We start from the raw sequence: 17,947 nt of genomic DNA, 5'->3' as shown, positions 1-17,947 counted from the left end.
GATTCTGTTTTTGTTTTCTGGAATTTGTTTAATCCACGAGCATCAGTACATTTTGCTCTTTGCTCGTGCATAAAATAGGGGAGTGTGGAAATATTTGTTAGATTCTGATGCCATGTACACGGATGTGCATTATTATCACGTCTCCACTGCAGGGTAATTTTCCTCCTCACTGAAGGACATTACCCTTGCAAACGCTCCGTAATCGCCCGGACCTCCATCAGCGCTTTGTGGTGCCTACTCCAGAATGTTTCAACATAGGTTTCCACTTCGCCTCAACCCAAAATAACTACCAATCTGACGAAAAACCCAGGTTAGTCGCAGCCGAGCGCTTTCGGCTGAAATCAGGAGCCAGCGCCTCGTCTCGCGGCGGCGGCGGCGGCGTGAAGCTCCGCGGCGCCGCTCCTGCTCCCTCTTCCCGCCAGTTTTCTTGGCTTTCCGCGTCGCCATCACTCTCGCTCTTTGAGCCCGACTCCTCTCACTCTCCCCACGGGCGCTGCCTGGCTCCTGACCAGACGACCGCCAGGAGCAGTGCGGTGAAGCTGTTCGCACGGTTCGCACGTGTGCGCTTGCCACTCCTTCGCTCCGGCGGTGGCTGCCGTTCCGCCCCCGTTTAGCGGAAGCCAAGTAGTGTATCTACACCACCCCAGTTTTCGTTTCGGAATTTAGGTTTTTCTTGCGCCTTATCCTCGGAGCATCGATTTCTTCCTAAAGTACCTCAGTGAGTGAAGCTCCAGAGCAGCGTCTCACCAGCATTCTCCTTCTCACCATCCCCATCGGTTTTACAGCGGGCTCCAGTTTTTTTTTTTTTACCGATTGTTTGCCTTCCCCGCATTGTCCTTTGAGCTGTCGCGTGGGGCTTTGTCAACGAAGAGTGAAGAAAAGTGCTTGTGGCGAGCAGTTGCTCGCTCGCTTTCGCGTTGTGGTGTCGACGTAAGCGTGTTGGAACGTAAGAATCTGCGCCAGGCTGATTTGGGGAGTCGAACTTTGTGAAACAAGACAAGTGTCACCGAAGAATAGTTGGAAGACGCGGAGGAACACGGAGCTGGATGTAGTACCCTGCTTTTTCGTTCATTGGAGGTGGATGTTCGTGTGAGTGGCGCCCTGCTGTGAAGTGGTGAGTGGTTGGAACGTGGTGCTGTTCACTTGGGGAAGCGTCCACTACACGTTCAATGACTGTGGAGTAACTACCTGACCAGGCAGACGGCACGAGAAGGATTGTCATGATCAGCGAACATCATAATTTGGGCCCGATCCACGGTGCTGTGCCAATTCACTTGGTCTAGCTCATTATCGGTATTTCTGCTAACACGCCAACAGAAAAGAGGAGTGTAGTTTGGAAACAACTGTGGAGCGATACTTATCTAGTGTCTGCAAAAACAACGGGCAACCATCAAGACAACCGCTTTCTCCATAAACAAAGTTTTGGCTTCATTTGGACTAATAATAAGTCAGCAGAACATAACAATACATCTGTTTTCGATTTATTCGTCCAATCCTGTGAATGGTATAATTAAGCGTCTCGTTATTTAACTTCAGAAAGCGATACTCTCCAGCCTACTAACGACAGCGGGAGCGGCAAGGAAGTGTGTTACATAGACTGACTAAAATCTAAGCACGGCACTCTGCTAGCCAAGTATAGAAGGAAAGCGCAAAACTGTTGGAAGAAGTTGCGCCTTTGGATAAGTACGTTTGGTCCTTGAACAGAGTGTGTTACAGGTTAGGCAGGTTGTGATTTCACAAGAAAAGAAGCCCAACACGGGGTCTACAGGGAACTTTGGGCACCTGTGACTTATTGGAAAGTTCATCTACTCCGGAGCTACTCAGGATATCCAAGACGGATCAATTGTCGCAAGCTAATACGCACAGAGGTAAGTCTTAATTTTATCGTAGCGGCGACTAAAACGTCGCCCTTCAGGGATAACTAGCTTCATGGTCGATCTTACCCTGCAATGGCGGCCAAATATGTTCTGAGTATGTTTGAACAAATGTAAAACATTTTTGTTTGAAAATGTTGAAAATGTGGTTAAGAAGCGAAACCGCTGAGTTTTGCCGCAAGTGTTACTTTTTTACGCAGAAAGTGTAAATGAATTACCATAAACATTTCCTTCAGGATATAGACGACTCGGAAGAATTCAAAGAATTCGTTTTCCGCAGCGCATTCAGTCATTGTGTAAACCAAAGCAAGAAAGCAGGCTACCCACCGTGAGCAGGTTAAAGAACGACAGCATCTTTTTTTAAAGAACGTTTTAAATGTTTGCGTACAATAGCTCGACGCTTCCCTTATTTGATTTATATCCCCACATAGGCAAGTGGCGTACGAAAGAATACTAAACCGAAGATCACCCCTAATCGCAAATTATGCGAAGTTTTCTTTAATCGAGCCACACGGAGAGTTTTCGTGTTCACAGCACACCGATATACTGTAAAGGTAACAATTAAAAAAATTGTTTGATGTTAAGATGGCTCTTGGAACAAGAAGAAGTGCGCCTAACTGTCAAAATGTTAGGTCATTCATCAGACACAGCTTAAATGCTGGATATCACCAAAGGGCCGATGTCAGTTTTAACTGCTATACACACAGGCAGCTTCACACTTCGGTAAAAGGCTGTGAGGAGTTTGCCCACATTCCTTCGTGTGCCTTTATTGTATTCCGAGCATTTGTTTACCTCTATATTTTCCAGGATATAAATCGCTTGTTCGAAATTACCCCAGGCACTTAAAAATGTGTCCACGCGCGTCACCTCAATAGTGAGAAATATTTAAACTGCGAGTAAATAGAACAAACAGACGTTTTCTCTGTTAATTCGCAAATAAGTTTGTATTTCGACACCATAAGCAAGAGATTTCCATATTGCTTGTGACAGTGCAGTATGTCTTAAAAATATTCAAACTTTAGGAGATGCACTAAAAGGACACGTAGCCGTCTTTTGCTCTTCGGGTTAGAGAGATAGAATAAACTAGCATAGCAATACACGTCCGTCGCCCCAACTGTGTTGTTTATGCTTCTGTGCTGGGTATAGAAAAAATGAGAAGTATCTGATATCGTTATGTGTAATTTTAAGTAGGCGAAAATTTGTAAACACAAGTCTATTTCTTCATTTCACGAACAAACCTATAACACGAATAAGGGCTCTCAAAGCTTGTCAGAATACATCGCCTCGTATATATCTTGAAAATGCCTTCTGAAAAGAAAAATATGCTCCCAAGTCTAATCCCCGCTTACCCGAGCTCAAATCCCCGCTTACTTTAGTTTGAACGTTGATATCTTACTAACCAATCTGACGGCGGTAGCCTCATTTTGTCTGGTGGGCTTAAAACATTTGTCTGACTGCTTGCACCAGGTTATGAATACCATTATTTTTCTCTGAAAGCGCATTTCGACTATCAATTCATCTGATCTTATAGTGAACCGTCTCCCCAAGCTCAATTTCAAAGGTCTTTCAAATTTCGTTCAAAATCTCCTAGTCCCGTTTATTCCAAATGACGTAGCGAAGCAGTCATACCGCCTACCGGAAGGGCAAGTGCATGGAGGTCAAAAAACAATTTCAAATTTTTATATACACCCTACGGCGACTAAGTTCTGCATTGCAAGTAAAGCAACCATTTTGTTTGTAATGAAGAAGGGCGGAAAACCAGAGTGATAGATTGTGTCGGATAATATAAGACAAATAAGTTGCCCCGACGTTAAGTAATTTTTTTTAACACTTCACCATGTCAATATAAAGGATACACTCAAACATTTTTGTTTTAACCTTGCTTGATACCGCTTCCTGTTTTATGCAGTTTATTCACTACGTGTCTCACTCACTCAACCTTTTCCATGTACCAATCAATGATATAATGCAATCTTTAATTAATAACTCCCCTAGTTCGAGCAACTCCCGTTCAATGGCATGCGTATGAGAGAATCACAGGCTGTCGTTATTTCCTGTGGTGTGCTTCACCAGGGCTAGTAGGATCGCCCTGCCGTTGGTGTTCAAGTCCACCGTCTACTTAGTTCTGGGCGCGCTGAGAATCGGTGGCAGATATGGTGTTTCATTGAGCTGCAATACATGATATAATGGGGTGGAGACGCTGTCATATCGGAATTTTTTAAAATACCAGCGACGGATATCGCTGCTCCAAATAAAACGGGTCACTTAACTCCCTCAAACAATGTGTGTCGATTTCCCGTGGTCAGCGAGTGCCTGCATGTTATGTTTGCCTATTTGAAGTCGCACATCCCTTACCAACGGTACTGGCCAACCTCGTTTTAATAACACCGATAAAAGTCTGCGATGGCACCCTCGATAGAGTGGCAACAAAACATCAGCAGCCACTCAATACAGTGCAGCAGTGAGCCAAATAAGCGTTATTTCGCTCAAAGATGTTGCTGGGCCACCTGACAATGCGAAAAAACACAGCGGCCATTAAAAAGTTATTTAATTGTGAAAGTAAAAAATAGGTTTTATTACTCCTAAATATCGGCAGAAATGTTTTGGTGGCACCATCAGATCGTTTAATTTGAAGGAACACCACCTTAGCATAATATGTACAAAAGTGAAAATTACCGACGGAGACAAAATTAGGCGCATCCACGTATGAAGTTCGATTTTCATACACCACCAGCGCTCTTTTGAAACAATACTTTTTTAGCCCCACTAAATAATGCTCAAAACATGGTTTATTTTTGCTGGAAAGACTTGACGTCTGCGCACACGCTGAAAACCACCTGTTTCTGCTCAAAAATGTGCATGTGACCACGCTGTGAATTAAACCTACCAATAGTGAGCAGAAAACTACAAACACCTTTATGCGATTAAATTGGCAAAAGCAGCGGTGTTTTACACTTAGAAAGCTCTTACAAGTACCACACTAAAAATACCGTCCATTTGAAGCCAGCATAGGAATGTCTCTTAGACCAGAAGTCTCTAAACGTTTTTTCCAGGCACTCTTTCCTAATCAACATGGTGCTTTAGAAACTCTGTGGGGTTTATTTTATCAACACAATTGCATGCTCGAAAATACATCAATAAAAATATGCAGTAACGCACATGGCATTCGCAGCATTTAGCGTTCTTTACTTTCCAGCGTTGCAGTAGAAAAAAAAATGATGCGCAAGGCAAAGTTCCTACCGGAATTTATTCTGAAAACGCCCTGCAAAAACGTTTTTACGTGCGGTATTCAATTTAGGCGAACCGTTATGGAACGTATTTGAAACAACCGAGAACACTAGTTCAGACAAATAACGACGTAGGGGAGCTGGCAGTGGTAAAGTAGCGTTACATTGCAAAAGAGGCGACGAACATTTCCTACGTTATTTACACAACTGTGTACAGTTCAATCCTGCGATTTTACAAACTGTGTACCAAAGCTGGAAGTTTTTATTGGTTAAGCATAATTTTTAGTCCTTCGTCTAACAATGAAGATTTTAGGGCGACCTAGCGGCTAGTAAGTTTACCACGACCGTAAACAAACAAAATGGCGGTGCATGCGACGGCTTCAGCAGCTGAGGTTTTTCATATATTTCTCCTTGTTCTCTCAAAAGACATGCGGCCCTAAAAATAGAGAAAAAAATGCGTATCACACAAATACCTACGCACGTGGAAATATTGAGCGCTGCGTGACGCTGCTGGCCTCTGTCACGCTATGTACAAAATTCGGTACATCACTGTAACAAAAACTAAGACTGTGTTTGGGTCAGTAACCAACCAATTCATATTGTTTGGTGAAATGCACAGCATAGAAACAAAAAAAAATGAGGGGGAAAAAGTGAGCGGCGTCTGAAAGCAGTAATCTCATGGTGTTACCACACCGAAATAGTGAATACGGACTGCTAAGAATTAAACTGGGCCGTGTTGTCGAGAAAGCTGTGCAAAAAGTTACCATCCATTTTTAAAAATGAATGCTCGAACCGAAGGCCTCCACAGGATAGTTTGTCTAGGACCGGGAAGGTAGTTGGACACAGAAAACTGGGTAAAACGGCTAATATTGGAATAATAGAAAAAAAGCAAAGACCAGGAACAAAATAATATTGTGAATATTGTGAATAACACAGTCACTACTCATAGAAAGCAGCTTTACAAGCATTCGGTTGCCCCTAAAAAGGCAGAAAATCTGATGAGGAGGTAAATGTAGGTTGTGCTGTCACACTAAAATGATTTTGCAAACACTGTGGTCGCCAGCTTTTTTTTTTTCATCCGGACAAGGCTCGGATATTGTCATGAAGGAAGAACGGGCCTCTTTGAAAATAGCTGCAGCTCCTATATGTCCGTTATGCTGATAAAGCACGTAGTGCTTGTGAGCGCAAAGCATTGATTTTGCTTCATCTACCACGCTGTCCTCTGTTCACGTGCCCAGCAAGGGATGAACGGGCTGCAACCATTCTGTCTATAGTGGCGGCCAAGTTAGTGAGGGGACTGCTTGCCAATATTGGTGCAGCTGTAACGGACAAGGCTGTATACGTGAAAAAACTGGTGTCCACGCCACTGCATCGCAAAGTGCTCTGTTTCCGAACTGTTCCATTCGTCAAAACATGCAGAGGCATTGAAAACATACATTTGTGAATATAAGTGCCGCGTACTGTATAAATAGATGTTCAATAAAACATGCAGCTGTTAGACGAGTGTTCTGTACACAACTGGTTTCCAAATTTTAGTGTCCAAATACAAATGGCTAATGTCCAAAGCAAACACGAAAGCGGTCATCATTGCTTAACACATGAATGTGCTTTAAAATCAGTAATTAAAAATTAAAATCTCTTGGGTATTCATTCCAAAATAGACAAAATCGGGCTTGCCTGGGGTCATCGAAATACCTTTAAGAATTACGAATACAGCGAAAACGGGGTGCATCTTACTTCGTTTTTTTATTTGTTGCGCCTGAAATTTCAACCATAAATTGCTTAACGCGCATGTGTAGAACAGATTGCCGCATTTTTGAGGCTGTCACTCAACGTAATGCTCCGTAAACGTGTTCATCCTAAAAATGGTTCGGGCGCTTCTACCCAACAGGCTATAATTCAAAGGCTAGGTAAGAGCACAGCCATCCGTCGTGGGTATGACGCAATCGCACCCCGCCCTCCACTGAACTGCATGGACCACGCAAATTGTATAAAGTACGTAAGCCGGGATTAGAAATACCTAAAAATAATGCTCTTTTAGCAAACTGAACGTTATTTATTCGCCAAGAATTTTCCATTGGGGTAGCGAATGTTGTCCGTTTGTCGAGGTCATCATGTTGCACATGTTAAAGAAGTCGCATATCTGCAATCATGGCCAAAATAAATGCTTTATCAGGATGTATGATTGGATTTGCATTAATAACATCAGCTATGCTTTTTTTATTGCTATACAAAGAGCGAAGTTTGACGAAATAATATTTGGATTAGCTTTGCAGCATACACGTCTTTCGTTTCATTATGATTATTATTATAATATGATGATGATGATTAGATGCCCTCCCTTTGTATTAGGACGTCGGTTGTGACCAATCAACTTGCCTGTGTTATTCTGCTTGTTTGTACTACACTTCCTTACCTTAATAGGTTATCTCCCCTCCGTCCACGCCCCCCCGCCCCAGTTTTGAACTCCCATCACTTCCCTCCATTCCTGCACTTGCACCCCTGTTTTTATTTCGGTATATATTTCGGTATATAATTCGGTATATATTTCGGTATATAATTCTATTTCGGTATATAACTCATCGTACGTCCCACTCCCTTCATACTTTTCTTCCACCACCACTCCACCCGCCTCTTCGTCACCTGTATGGCCCTGAAGTTGTGCCTCCCCCTCACATCATATCTCAAAGATTCCGTCAACGTCACTTCCCCATCGCCCCGTCGCGGACGCATCTCTTTGCATTCAATGACAATATGCCCTACAGAATCCCGACCCCAGCCGCAGCATACACAAGTTTTGTCCTGTTGCCTTTAGTTGTCAGACACCCCGCCCGTGCTTTAAAAAGCAATGCACTGCCTCACGTATTGCCATAGAAACCTTCCTTTCTGATTCCGCGGCTCCGCGCGCCGCACTGTGGCGCAAAACGGCGAAACGGCCTCTTCGGAATTACTCTTCCTCCGGGCGACTAGACAGGCCGCAGCAACGACGCGCCGCCGTCAGCCGATCGCGGAGATCTTGGCGTGGGAGCCTTGTTTACAGTTAGTCAACCTAGATGGCACCACAATACTACTGCAGGCCATTTTCTGCCTTTGTTTTGACCGTATTTGTGCATGGGTTGTTTTTTTAGGAAGAAAATATTCTTTTCGTGAAACATGGTGTTTGCGCGACAGATACGGTGACGTAAGACACCGTCCCTTACGCTAATGGACCAGTGTCGTTTGAGACAACCCCGTAGGACAGCGGTGCTATTCAGCTAAAACAGCATATTGCAAGCAGTACCAACTGCAGTGCGCTGCGGAACTTCTATGTTTATGTGTACTATCAACACTTCCACTCTTTACCCCGCCATTCATACTGCTAGAAACAGAATGTTCCCTAAATGTAAGCGCGAAAAGCTCGTTCGGGCAACTTATGAGCCATGTTATTTGCGTTTGCTTTTTCCGGCCTTAGCCAATCGCATAGCTGTCACTAATGACATCATAGTTTCTGTTGCGGGAAATGAGCTAGCTGGTCGCATGGTCATTCCCTTTTTTTCTATTTATGTGGCTTATTTGAGCGAAATTTACCTTAAACACTTTCACAATTCCACATCACGTCTTGAAGCGCGGCTAAACCTACATTTATCGCCAGCACGTATCGGCGTTGCGTGATTTGCTCGTCGCAAGAGGTTCGTTTTTCGTTTCTACTTTAGTTTTGTGACTTTCATTTTAAAGTAGCTGTCAAATGCGGTCATTGCTGCAACTAAAGAGAGCCGCCTAATAGCGCCTACACCGCTGTAATGACGAAATTTCACCCGTAGAGGAATCCACGCTATGGAAAGAGGAAATATTCTTCTGAGCAAGTTTCTAAATTATTTTATGGGCACACAGCAAGAAAATTTGGCTGAGGTTCGTTGCGACCCGCTCATATATGCACTGTTTATGTTCACAGATTACGTTCTAGAAGCATGTTAGATATCGAAAAAGTAGAAAAGTTTTTTATGGATGTGTTTAAAGCACTTGACCGAGGAATTGTGTATTGCAAATGTGGTTCGGACTTGCCGCTATATCCCTCCAAGTATTTCATTCAACGTCAACCCACAGCCCGAGGTGTTCGTGCAACACAACTGTTGCGGAAGAATGGAGTCGGAAGCCACCGCAACCACAGAATAACTGTATTTCAATCACATTGACTTGCTTGTCACTACTTTCATGGTGTCCGAAAGTTCCTCTTCTTTCTCATCTTCTTTTTTCCCTAGCGTCCTTTGCTATGCGGCGCAGTAAATTCAACATCATCCCCTCCCCACAAAAAAAATGTATTTTAAGCTCATATCGTTGTCCGTACAGCCTTTGCCCCAAATTCTACTGTCCCTGTACACCTACATCTTATATTTATCATAGAAGTGGGCCGTTCTTTCGTCTTTCTTCAGACGCTTGCACTGCCTCCAACCTGAATTCCTCTCCGTGTGCTCACTTCTTACCGTCGGAAGCAGGTCTTGTGTCTTACTGAGTGATGTACGCCCTCTTCTAATCTTCTCACTATTTTTCATCTGCCTCCCCTTCCTGAAACGTGGACAACTTAATTCAACTTTGACTTCAGCGGCTTGATTTTGTAGTGGGCGTTTAGGCAGGAAGCTCGTGGGCTCAAATTTAGAAGATGGCGTACCTTCCCTCTGGTAATTTCTCATGTTTTACATGCTTTGACTGGGGCTCTATGACCGTGGCTGGTCTCTCTGGATACTGCTCTCTATAATAATTTTTCGTGTACGTGTGGTGAGGCAGGCGACGTTTTCGCGAGGTTGATTCGTTGTCGTCGCCTGTCTTGTCTTCGTAAGCCCCAGAAGTTCGTGTACGTTCAAGAGCACGGAACGGTTCAAAATCTTCGTCCACCTTATCAAACTTGGGTCTCCCTCGCAACACGGTGACATTCGCTGTGATATCCAATGAACTGGCTACAGATAAGGGCCCCTGCAACATCGAACTAACGACCGACTTTAATGCAACCAGGCCATTGTTTCTTGGGTGACGACGTACCTCTCCTGTCATACCCTTCCAAAGGTGGCCGGCACCTAGTAGAAGGATGATCCCAGGTACAGCGGCCATGCCTGGCCGAAGAAGTTTGCCCGCAATAGGTTCGCCACCGGTTTCGATAGAAGCAATAAAGCCTCTCTCAGTGGGTACTTGAATGATATCTTTGCCGATGAAGGGGACTTCAATTGCTTCTATAGGGAACACAGGGTCGCTATATTGGCTCCGCACAAAGACTTTTTTTAATGACTCATCCTGCCCAACGCATGAAGGTGCAAGCTTGTCCACCAAAGCTTTCGCAGACGTAGGGTACGTGCGACCTCTTCGCGTATGAATGAGCGCTGACTGCCTCCATCCACTAAGCCGCGGATGTGGCGCATTGCTCATTCCCTTGAATCCATAACCTGCCCGTCGGCAGCAGCACTCCCATGCCTAGAGAAGGGCGAGTGCGCAATGCAGGTTCCTGGCGTCCATCTTCCGCAGTCTGTCGGCTTCTCTTCGCTGCCAGCCAAAATCGCACACCGAAGAGACATGTCGGCCAGAACAGTTGGCGCACTCGACATTACGCCGACATTCCTTTGAAAAATGCCATCTCGTGGTACAACGAAAGCATCGTCGGTCCTTTGCCAACTTTTTTATTCTATCATTGTATTCGATGCTTTCATGGCATTCGTCTGTAGAGTGTTTATCGGAATGACAGAACAGACAACTGAACTCATTCGAGGAGCTAAAACTAAACAACAGCTGCATTTGGAAGCATGAGTCGATTTTCCGATCCATAAACTGACTCGGTGTCAGCTTGGTCTTCTCTAATGCCGATCATACTTCTTTCTCTACTCTCTTTCCATGGTGAGGTGGGACAAGAGCTTTTCAAGCTCCCTGTGAAAGGACGCAGATGACGCAGCTGCCACGCCGACGGAGGACTCTGCGTCCCTCAGGCTTGACCTGGGCGAACTGTGCGCTATCTGTCGGTAGTAATCAATTACGATGTCTGATGGTAACGCTCTCAGAAGCACGTCAGTCATCATCGTAGAGTACGTGGCTGAAGAAACCTTCAGCGCCACGAGGCCCCGCACATGGCACTGCACGTAATCTAGGAATCGCCGTAGTTCACCGACATTTTTCGATGTCTCCACTGAAGGAAGCGATCGAAGATGCGCCAAATGTTCCTGCCCAATGCGCCGGGTGTCACCGAAGCGCCGCGAAAATATTTCTACGGCGGCTGGATAGCAGTCTTCTGTCGGTTGCAGACCGGCAATGGATGCAGCAGCTGGCCCACCCAGCAGTGACCGAATGTTCTGAAACTTCTCCCCATTGCTTAGGCTGGGGTTCTCGTGGACGGCTGACTTAAGCTGGGTCCAAAAGCTCAGCCACTGGCAAAACTCACGTTGATTGTTTGGAGCTGCAGCGTCGGGAGCTTCACGGAGCCTACCAGCCGATGACGCTCGTCACTGTGATACTCCGCCGCCGTAGCTGGGGCTGTCGACCCAGGCAGGCGTGAACCACTCCGAAGTAATTTCTCTTTGGCCTTCAGCTGGTTCAGCATGCCTTTGGTGGCGTCCTCATATTTCAGCATTGATTTATACTCAGCCGCGAACTCTTCGTCGGGTATAGTGTCTTCCAACTGGGAATTCAGCTTACTCAACTCATCAATGTTCGACAGCAGACGCTCTATGAGTGAGCCCAACGTTTGCACGGCCGCGGTATCCAGTACCGTTTTAGCCTCATTGATGAGCCTGGTATTCAGCTGCCTACGAGCCCTTCTCTTTTCTTTCAGCTTGTGCATGCTGCGTTACTTGCCTCTACCTGGTAGACACAGTCACCGCTTTCAGTCCGCTTGGTTCTTGATCTGCCGATCTCGTAGCTCCGACTTCATTCCCGGGTTTACAGGCACCATATGTTGCGGTAGAATGGAGTCCGAAGCCACCGCAACCACACAATAACTGTATTTCAATCACATTGACTTGCTTGTCAGTACTTTCATGGTGTACGAAAGTTCCTCTTCTTTCTCATCTTCTTTTTTCCCTAGCGTCCTCGGGCCATGTCCTCTTCTTCCTCTCGGTTACTTTGCTATGCGACGCAGTAAATTCAACAACAACATTGTCAGCCTTTTGTCATGAGTGGAACACCCTAAGAAATCTTTTTTGCCGTTAAGTGATGAACATCCTTAAACTCAACTGTACAGCAAGCCCGAAGAGTAGCGTTTTCAGAACCGATTTCAGGTGTCAAGAGACGGCCGACAGCAACACGTGTTGTTTCAAATGCAAACGTAAGGGTACAGTAAGTACTTATGCTTCGTTTAGATCAGAAGTGCTGGCCTTCAGTATACAGAATACGTTTTGTGTGTTCACGAATCCCAGGCACAGCTGCCACAATTCAGCAGTTTTTCATATAACAGGCACAAGGGACTTCGTTGTAGAGTGTAGTTCTGTTTTGTTTATGTGACATTTCAACTGTCCTTAACGCGTATGAATGCCGCATCCGGGTGTTTACTCGTACAAGCAGAATCTTGTTCCAGCACTTCCCGGTCGGCTTTTCTGTCTTCCTTTTGGCTATCAGAAGTTCCCGAATCACTTCATTCATGCATTTCCTCACTATCGTTTTCTTATTCACTCAGAAATGCTTCTAACGGTATCATTGACCGGTGAAGCAGGAGTACATTTGATAGCGCGACTAAATGTGGAAGTATGTTCCCGCTAATGGGCCCCTGATCAATGGACCACCCGCCTGCAGGCTAGATATTACGTGTTTCTTCGCGCGATATGGATCTCCTCTTTCAAAGCCATGTCAGTGCCTGGAGGGCACCCTTTCAACTTTTGTTAGTTCTCTGTCCTGCCTTGCATCTTTCTCGGCATTGCAAGTTCCTCTCACCTGCCTTCAGTCATGCCACGCAAATGCATATATTCATGCGTTCGTCGGTCTTTTCTCGTGCCGGGCCGCAGATTCGATTCCAGCATCGTCGAACTCTTGTCGAATAAAGCAAGCAGTATGTCCTCCGCAAATGCGTCGCCACCCACTTGCAAATAGTTGCGAAAGACAGCAGAAGGGGGCATTAGAAATACACTGTTCGACAGACAGATGCCCGATGCCGCCACGCAAAAGAAGAGAAAAAAAAAAACTTATCCACATATACCCGCGAGCTGCACTAGGGTGCGGAGCATTCATGAATCGCCTTCATTCGAGTGCACGTGAATGTTTATCGGCGGGAACGCACGAGCGCGCATTAATTCTACAGTTCACGAGCTTTGCTTGGGATTTTCGTACGTCCTTTCATGATTCCCAAAGAACCCAGGCGCGTGGGCTGCTTTGACTGCGATCGGTTCTATGCGCCGCGACTCTGTCTCTATTTCTCTTCGTCTTGCTGTCCGTAATCTTTCCAAACAACCTTTCAGAGTTTCAATGCATGGTTGCGAAGGAGGGTCCTTTCTGCTTTCATCCGGCGTAGGAAGCATGAGACGAAATGCGTGGGAGGCAGCGCGCGAAAACGTCCATTTTCAAAGGAAGCGATGCCGTTTCGGTTTTTTATGCGTGATGGTATGTGTCGCCATCCTTCTTTTCTCTGTTCCTTTTCACTTGATTCGGGGATGGTAATCGACACTGGCGCCTTCATTTTTCAGTGCTCCGCCGTCGGCTCAGCCGCGACATTTAGTGCGAATGAGAAGAGTAAGAAGGAGGTTGAATTAAAAGTAAAAAAGTGAATGCCGGCAGACGAAGAATGCATTGATTTGCTTTATCGCACACAACGCTGATCGTGTTTCTGAGCGAGAGAATTTTAAATTCTGCTGGGTACACGGGGACGGTTAAAAGACAAAAAAATTGTCGCACCCCGTGGTAACGCAAACGGTGGTAATGACGATTGAAGGCGTTCTGAGAAAATTCCGTCTTAGATTGAAATCAATCGTGCTTCTTTATTCGATCCCACTGTAGCTTTTTAAAAGATATGGTAGGACCGGTTAAGTTAAAACACCCTCGTTTACTAAAAAATATGAATTAAAAAGCGTTGTCTAAATTTTTTGGTTAGCCCTCAATGCAGTGGCGGTGATCGTATGCAACTTCATTTTTTTTTCTAAATGCCTCTCATTTGAAAACCAAGCGTGTACAAGCTGACTGGGGTTTGAGAATTTTCGAAGTAACTTGATGGAAGGAGGTAGTTCAATGTATCAGACGCAAGCTCTTAAATGCAGGCGACTTATCTTACGTAAAAAGAACTCTAGTACTAAATAACATTGGTGATGAGCACACTTGAAAAAAAAAAAAACGGTTGGGCGTCAAGGATCATAATAATGGCGTCATTATGCAAATATCCTTCTTTATTACCTAGATATACCGTAAAGGCGGGAAGAAACTAAGCCTGGCGGAGCTCCTACACAGCCTTTCCGTGAGCCATTCATGGCCCATAACACGGCAGCGTGGCTTGCAATTGTAATAAGATCCTGCGAATAGAATGGAATAAAGGACAGAAAAAAAAGGCTAGCAATGTACCCTCGAAAACTACTTCGGGGAACTTTAAAATTTATTCAAGAATATCTTGAGTAGGTGGTTTGTATGCAAAAAATTATTGCGGCTATTTAAGAAAGAGGAAGCATTCTGTGCTGGACCAAGGATAACGCCCAATATTTTGCACCAAGGATTGTAGTTTGTCGGCCGAAATCGTTTTGGGTGTCCAACCTCTTCTGGAGCGGCTCCACGCTATACTGCCCTTAAATCAGGCAGCCCGAATTTTGGGAGTCAAAATCAAAATTACGAGCGCCACAGCTAGGTTTATCAAAGACAGAGACCGCTGTTAAATCATTATTACGACAAAAGGAGCTAGCTCTACAAGGCCCCAAAAAAACAGACGGATCTGCGAAATAAGTACAAGACATTATAAACAAAGTACGTGTTCATTTCAAAGGGATCTGTACAAGTTATGTTTTTTTCATCAGGCTTCCGTTATAAGGGGAGAGGCATCCAATTAGGCATACTGAAAGGGTTGCGTTGAAAGAGAAGCTTGAAAAAATAGGAAATGCTTTCATGCAGCAGCATAAAAAAGTCGAAGGTTTTATTTCGCGCCGTTCCAGAATTTCCTATTTAGCTTTCCTTACATATCACATACGCGTTAATGGTGCTCGTAGTGATGGATTTACAAATTGTGCTGATTAACGCGCCGAAGCTCCACCTTGGCTTTGAGGTGAGCCGTAACGCAGAGCTCAGGATTATTTTGACCACCTAGGGCTCTCCAACGTGCGTCGAAATGTCAACCAACGCGCGTTTTCTCTGTTCTCATCTATAACAAAAGCGGCCACCACGACTGGGACGGAATCCGCCTCCTAGGCTTCACCATCGCAACGCCTTAGCCGCTCAGCCACCCAGGCAGTCGGGCTCAAAATATATCGACCAGCAATGCACGGCACAGGTAAACCAGATACTGGTCCGCAAAGCGTAGCCTACCTATAGTAACATCCGTAACATGCATGAGGTAGCGGCTACATAAGTTTTCTGGAACGGCGGAAAACGGGTGTTCTGATGTGAGATCGCTATGTGCCATGAGTTATTTGAACTTGTGTTACACATCAGCGTTGCAGCCTCTAGCTGCTAATACCGCTAGATGAAGATGACTTGATCTTACTATACAAAAGATGAGGCAGAAGAGAAACGGGCGATATACTGCCTACTTTATTCTGTCTAGCAGCGAAAATACGGCGAATTGATTAGCGTAATCTTACAGAGGCATGCGTACCCCTAAATAAAAAACCCGCCCGCATCTTCCCACCGGAGGAACTCGAGTAAATGCGTCGCAGAGTGGTGGGGGTATCGCGTGAATGTTGCGTAATTGGGTATGGTTTGGGAATGCTTAAGTGTTATTTCGCCTTTATTATTCTTATTTATTGAATGAAGGAGAAGCGAAGGCAAGGAGTGTAAAGTTAAAGTCTGTCTTTATTGCTTGGTGCCGTCAAGCAAAGCCTCAAATCAAGCAAAAGACAAGCAAAGACTGAACTGAACTGAACTGAATTCCGAACGCGCGCTCCGCCGCTTATATACACACCGCCCGCGTTCGAGGGAGAGGAGTACGGGGGAGAGACGCGCATGCGGACACTTCCCTACACAAGCCCGCGAACTTTCCACGCACCCACCACGCCGTTATCACGTGTAGACGCCCTGCCGCCGTTACTGTTGAGCGCGACGCAGCGCACGGGTAGCTACGACGCATGCACGCAGAGACGCGCTCCCCCCGCACCGCCGGAGCTGTTGTTGAGAGCGACGGAGCGCACGGGTTATACGCGCTCCTCCTGCACCGCCACACCTGTTGTTGAGAGCGAGGAGGGCACGGGGGAGAGACGCGCACCTGCGCCTCGACGCGACGCGCATGCGCAGTGAGCGTGTGGACGGTGCCGACAACATCGACGATTGACATCGCGAGCCTAAGAAATGCTCCGCATTTAAAACGGGCGCAGGCAAATGAAAAATATCATAAAATAATGGGTAGCAACGAACACTGATTGATTTACGGCCATCCGGAGAAGCAACTCATTATTCAAGAGTCTGCAAGCGAACATACCAGCACCAATGTGTTCGCTTGGGCGCATGTAACGATATGCAAGGTTCGCAAAAACATTTTTTTTGGTTTCTCCCTCTACCCAATAAAAAGGGGGCCCAAATTTTCATTTGCTCGGTAGAGGGCGCCTTTCCTTTCGCTAGACATACAGACATTATCAAGTAAATACATTCCGTTGTGTATTAGTCGTCCAAAAAGTACCTAAATACCCGAGTTGTTTTTGAGACTCGGCAAAAGGCTACTGCATCTATAAAGTTATGGCTTCCTACGACGTTACAAAGCAAACATCTAGGGCGAACCATGATTTTCAAGTTTTATTCTTTTTATTCCAGCGTACCCTCATTCGACAAGTACCTAAATGTACATTTTGTGAAGCGTGATATTTCGTGAAAATACCTTCCCCGCATTCGGAACCGACGGTGTCTGAAGGCGCCGTAGTTAACGCTGGAGCCGAACTCTAACAGTAGCTTTTGTATATTTTCTCTGTTTTCACAACGGGCATACCTTTACAATCAAGGACTGGGTAGAGTATTTCCGCTGCACAGGTAACTTTATCGATCAGAGAACTAAAATTCCCGTGCTTTCGGTAACTCTTTTTCAAGCGCACATACAATGAACTCACCTACACAAACACGCGCCAGTGGCGTCGCGTAGCGTGGCGTTGCGTGGCGTGGCGTGCGTGCGTGCGTGCGTGCGTGTGTGCGTGTATGTGCGTTTGTGTGCGCGTGTGCGCGCGTGTGTGTGTGCGCGCGCGCGTGTGCGTGTGTGCGTGTGCGTGTGTGTGCATGAATGCGTGTGTGTGCATGTGTTCGCTTATGTGCGCGTGTGTGTGTGTGCGTGTGTGTGTGTGGGTGTATGCGTGTGTGACAGTGTGTGTGTGTGTGTGTGCGTGCGTGTGTGTGTGTCGCGTGCACACTCCCAACACCCGGTCGTGGGCTCTTTGTCGCTTTGCCAATCTGACTGACACTTCGGAGTGTTTTAGTGCGATGAACGAATTTTTGCTGTTATACCACTACGCGTATTCTTAAATAAAATAACGCGCGAACCACCGGTTAAGTACCCTGTATGAGCCCGAGAAAGGCTGACCGTATTAAATTAATAAAGAAAATTATAACTGAGTTTTTTCTAAGGTTAAGCAATGGAGGCATGTATTACTAACGCTAGCGGTTTTTTATTGCGTATGACGCTTCTACCTGTATATACTAATTTCTCGGCACTTGCTGCAATTTTATGAGGGTAGGCTGAATCGAGAAACAGAGATAGAGAAAGCAGACAAAATTCAGACCAAAATTTTCGCGTTTATT

At 45.6% G+C, this 17,947-nt stretch overlaps 1 protein-coding gene across 1 annotated transcript in view; it reads left to right on the top strand.

Annotated features, from left to right (window-relative positions):
- Positions 1-525: 525 nt before the first annotated feature.
- LOC144177974 (trehalose synthase/amylase TreS-like) overlaps positions 526-17,947 on the top strand; it is a 205,794-nt gene continuing 188,372 nt past the window's right edge. Inside the window, exon 1 of the mRNA XM_077705532.1 lies at positions 526-1,868. The gene's annotated coding sequence lies outside the window, so the exon portion shown is untranslated. The remainder of the gene's footprint in view (positions 1,869-17,947) is intronic.

Source organism: Haemaphysalis longicornis, unplaced genomic scaffold (assembly GCF_048455015.1).
Source record: "Haemaphysalis longicornis isolate Haplotype H1 unplaced genomic scaffold, Haemaphysalis longicornis Haplotype H1 scaffold_36, whole genome shotgun sequence".
Taxonomy (NCBI): Eukaryota; Metazoa; Arthropoda; class Arachnida; order Ixodida; family Ixodidae; genus Haemaphysalis; species Haemaphysalis longicornis.
Note: the sequence above shows the minus strand (reverse complement) of the source record. Positions and strands in the feature narration are given on the sequence as shown.